Source organism: Suncus etruscus, chromosome 19, assembly GCF_024139225.1.
Source record: "Suncus etruscus isolate mSunEtr1 chromosome 19, mSunEtr1.pri.cur, whole genome shotgun sequence".
NCBI classification, from domain to species: Eukaryota; Metazoa; Chordata; class Mammalia; order Eulipotyphla; family Soricidae; genus Suncus; species Suncus etruscus.
Window position 1 is genome coordinate 41831492 of NC_064866.1, and position 4814 is coordinate 41836305.

A 4814-nucleotide genomic window follows, 5' to 3' on the forward strand; every position below is an offset into this window, starting at 1 on the left:
ATACCCTAGGGACATGAAAACACAATATAAAAATGCCTTCCGCACGCCTATATTCATTGCAGCACTATTTACAATATCCAGAATCTGGAAACAACCAATAGCAATCTGTCCTTCAAAAGATAAGTTTCTAAAGAAACGGTGGTACATATATACAAAGGAATACAATGCAGCTGTCAGAGATGAAGTCATGAAATTTTCCTATGCATGAATGGACATGGAAACTATTACTCTGAGTGAAATAAGTCAGAAGGAAAGAGATAGACACAGAATAATCTCAACTCATCTATAAGATTTAAGAAAAATAAAAGACATCATTCTAATAATATTCAAAGACAATAGAAATAAGGGCTGGAAGAACCAGCCAATGATATGAAGCTTACCCCGAAGAGTGGTGAGTTCAGTTTAAGAAATGACTACACTGACAACTATCATGACAATGGTAGTGATGAGAGAAACAGAATGCCTATCTCAAATATAAGCAGGGGGTGGGTGAGACGAGAGATAGGGGTCATTGGTGGTGGGAATGTTGCACTGGAAAGAGGGGTGTTATTTTTTTTTATAACTGAAACCCAACTACAGGGGCCAGAGTGGTAGCACAGTGGTAGGCTATTTGCCTTGCACGTGGCTGAGCCAGGATGGATGCACGTTTGATTGCTGGCATTCCATATGATAGTCCTAGCCAGGAGTGATTTCTAAGTGCAGAGCATCACTGGATTGGCCCTCAAAACAAAACAAAAAACCCAACTACAAACATGTTTGTAATCATGGTGCTTAAGTAAAGGTATTAATCATAAAACATAGAATAAACCTAGTCATAGTTGATTGGATAGAAAGTATACACTTCAGATGACATGAGACAATTTCATGAGAATTTTCCCCCTTGTTATACAAAGGCATATATTTCTTTGTGCTCAAAAATCTGAAATGTATATAGTACTTGGGTTATGACTCAGTTTGCACGCTTTATAGAAGCTGATAAATCCGGGTTAAAACAGAGTCTGATGTACTCACTAAACCCCTCCCTAATCCCATCCCTTCAATTAACCAGGATTTACCTTCTGCCATAGGATTCCAGGTAAGACACAGATGAAAGATTTCCATGCAGCTTTATAAGCTCAAGACATACATAATCCAGATAGATGGCTTTAAGATATGAATTCAACGACCCCAATTATGAGGTTGTATCAAAGGAAGGGCAACAAGGAAAGTGGCCAATGGAGGCCTCAGGGTCTCTATAGAACTAGTATGTAGCAGGTCTCAATTAATGCTTGGTCTTCCAGATCTGTTTGAAACCCAAGGTTAAAGGAATAGAAACTGAAATAGAAGCTAGAATAGAAACAGATCCTCAGCTAGCAAAATAGCCATCTCTAAATAGCATCTGATACCTGCATACATCCGTAAAAATCCAATGCTTCAGAGGAAGCCTGAGCTTCCTAAAATTATCAGGGCAGGGTCAGGGAGCTTCTGTGCCACACTGTTATATGCCCAGATGACAAACATTCCAACTGCAAGTGAAAGGGTGGTGGATTCTTCCAGTTTCAGGTGTTTCTTGTCCTCACTCTCACACAGGTTCTAAGGCCAACAAAGGACTTTTGGGGAGGTTGGGTAAGCATGAACCTATATAATCCCCCTCCTACATCTAAAGCAGGGCTTCTTGCAACCATGGATAGAACTTGGGGGTTACACAGTTAGATAGAAAAATGCTGTTTTGTTTAATCAACCTCTAATTAGCATTTCTCTCTTCTAAATGTGGGCAATAATACCTAACATCACCAGGTCACTGAAACCACCTATATTTTTCTTATCTCAATTGTGGCAGGTAACTCAAGATAGTGTTATGGGAATGGATACTTTAAAATTATGTTAAGGCTTGCTTCCATGCCTCTGTCTTATTAATAAAGAAACAGTGCAATTATATCTAACTTAGTGAACCGTATATCATGGTGATCCCATTGACTGTAACTTGTGACCTAGGTTTCCATGATTATATTCGATTAGATTCTCACAGAGATAAAAATTGCCTAACAATACATGGCTTTTAAGTGATGTGTGACCTATGTCATATTCTTTTAACATCTAAGAATCTATAATTCACTTTATTTTATTGGAACCATTGTGATCTACAAAGTTCTTCATAGGTGAATTTCAGATATACAGTGAGTTAGTGCCATTCCAACCACCAATGTCAACTTCTCTCCACCAATGAACTCAGAGTGCATCCTATACCACCATCCATTGTGCCTGGCCTCCCAGTATAACAGGCCCCTTTAAGTTTAGATTGTTTAGATCTCTTGACTTTATTGTCACCAAACTTTGGCTTTACATTGAGGTCTGTCCTTATTTTTTCTCCACCAATGCATCTGAGATCTCTTGATCGTTGGCTCCAAATCTTTCTTTGTTCCTTTAATCTTAGCTTTACAGAAAAGTGCAGAAACAGATGGTAAAATAAAGTAATCCATGCCCCAAGGTTCTATGAAAAAGGCAGAATCCCCTATTTAAAAGACAAGAACTAAAAATTAATAACATATATTTCACTGTTAAGTAGTGTGTGTGTGTGTGTGTGTGTGTGTGTGTGTGCATGCGTGCTTGCATGCACAGTACTTTGGGTAGCCAGAGCTTGAACTCAAATCTCATGCACAAAGAATCATACTCCGATTCTTAGAGTTCTCTGGCTCTAAGTGGGTTCTTTCATAATCATATGCATTTTGCAATCTTTCCGCCATATGCAATATACATGATCACATCACTGTTCTGGGTCTGCACTACAGGCTCCTCACAAAGGCTCATCCCTTTCTTCCTCTGTCCTCTGTTCAGGTCCCTGGCAGAAACACGAACTCATCTTTCTGTATTGAATTAACTCTTCCTTGCCTGTCCCAATTTGATTTTGAAACCCAGTATCATGGTTATATGGTTTCAAAGTGTTTGTCTTTCAGGCTGATTAGAGTCACTCACTCAGAGAGGTCATTGAAGATCTAGTATTAATAAAAGTGTAATGGCTTTCTCCATAATATTTGATCATTGGCTTGCAAGACTGTAATTGTTTATCTTTTAGTATAATGTTACCACATTACATTCATCATGAAAAAACCCAAATCCTTCCACTCCAATCCTTTTGACCCTCTATGCCCTGGCAGCTACTCCCCAAACCCAGTGATCACCTTACTTCTATTGACAGCATCTAAAGGGTCAACTTTCATTGGACATAGATTATTTTTGCTTTGTTTCTTTTTTTAATTTTCTTTATTTAAACACCATGATTACTAATATAATTGTAGTTGTATGATTACAGTCATGTAAAGAACATCCCCCTTCACCAGTGCAGGATTCCCACCACCAATTTCCCAAATCTACCTACTCCCCACCCCACCCACACCTGTACTCGAGACAGGCTTTCTTTTTCCCTCATTCATTCACATTATTATGATAGTTTTCAGTGTAGTGATTTCTCTAACTGCACTTATCATTCTATGTGGTGAGCTTCATGTTATTAGCTGCACCTACATGGGAGGATGGGGGGAAGTAAGGGTTGGGACTGAGGCAGTAAAATATTAGAAATGAGCTTTGTAGGGCAGTATCAAGGTCCCAATACAAGCTGGATATATGCACACAATATTATCAATATGAAAACAAAGAGAAAAAATTTCCACTGACTGTCCCAATATAAACCAGTGCTAGAACAGCCTGCCCTCCTCCCAGAGCGCATTCCCATTAGTGTAGGGAGAGATAGGGGGAAAGCCTGTTGACCCCTATAGAGTCCTCCTAGACCAGTGCCCAGGGAAAGACTGAAGTCCAGGGGAGAAAAACCCTATACCTGGCAAGAGCTGGTCTCCAGAATCAAAGAGGAAACCGGAAGCCAAATGTCTGCCTGCCCTCCTCCGCATGCACCTCCCCCCTGGAGTATGGAGGCAGGGGGAACCTGAGGACCACTAAGAGTCCACCTGAACTCACTTCTGGCCATCTGAGCTGGCACCCAGGGAAGGCCTGGAGTCAGGGGAAAAAGACAAGGACGGCTGGGGGCCTGCCAAGCCTCCCAGCACTCCCCAGGCTAGGGAGAAAGACTCTGGTATGGGGCCTCCCCAAACCCCATGCCTGGCTTTGCTTTGTTTCTTTATATGCCACTTACGAGTGAGATCAGCAAATGTTTATTTTTCTCCTGATTTATTTTGCTTATCATGACATCCTAAAGTTTTAACCATGCTGTTTCACAGACAAAATTTCCCCTTTTCTTATAGCTGAATATATTTCCTTATGTTTATAGAACACATCCTTACTAACTCATGTACCATTGGGCACATGAGTGGTTTCTAGATGTTGGCCTAGCGACAACACTGCAAATGTTTTCAAGTTAGTGTTTATGTGCCCTTGAGATAAATGTCTAAGAATGAAATCGCTGCATCATATAGTAGTTCTGATTTTAATTTTTTTGAAATTCCTATACAGCTTTCTATAAAGTATGAACCAATTTGTATTACCAGTAATAGTGGACCAGAGTTGCAGGATACTTTTTTATAAAAGGCAATGAGTGTGGTCAGAGCAATAAAACAGTTGGTAGGAAAGTAAGGCTTTTCCCTTGCTCCTAGCAGACACAGGTCCTATCCCCTGCATCCCATGTGATGCCCATAAGGCTGCCAAAAGTGATCTCTGAGCAGAGCCAGAAGTAAGCCCTGAATACAGCAGGGTGTGGTGTCCCCCCCATCAGAAACTTCACTTAGTGAGTTACTTTCAATGAATGAGCATGAAAGAACAGGAAAGGGAACTTGGCTTAGCAAGCAAGATCGCATCCAGGTGGTCAAGGTTAAGTGCATGGATGATAA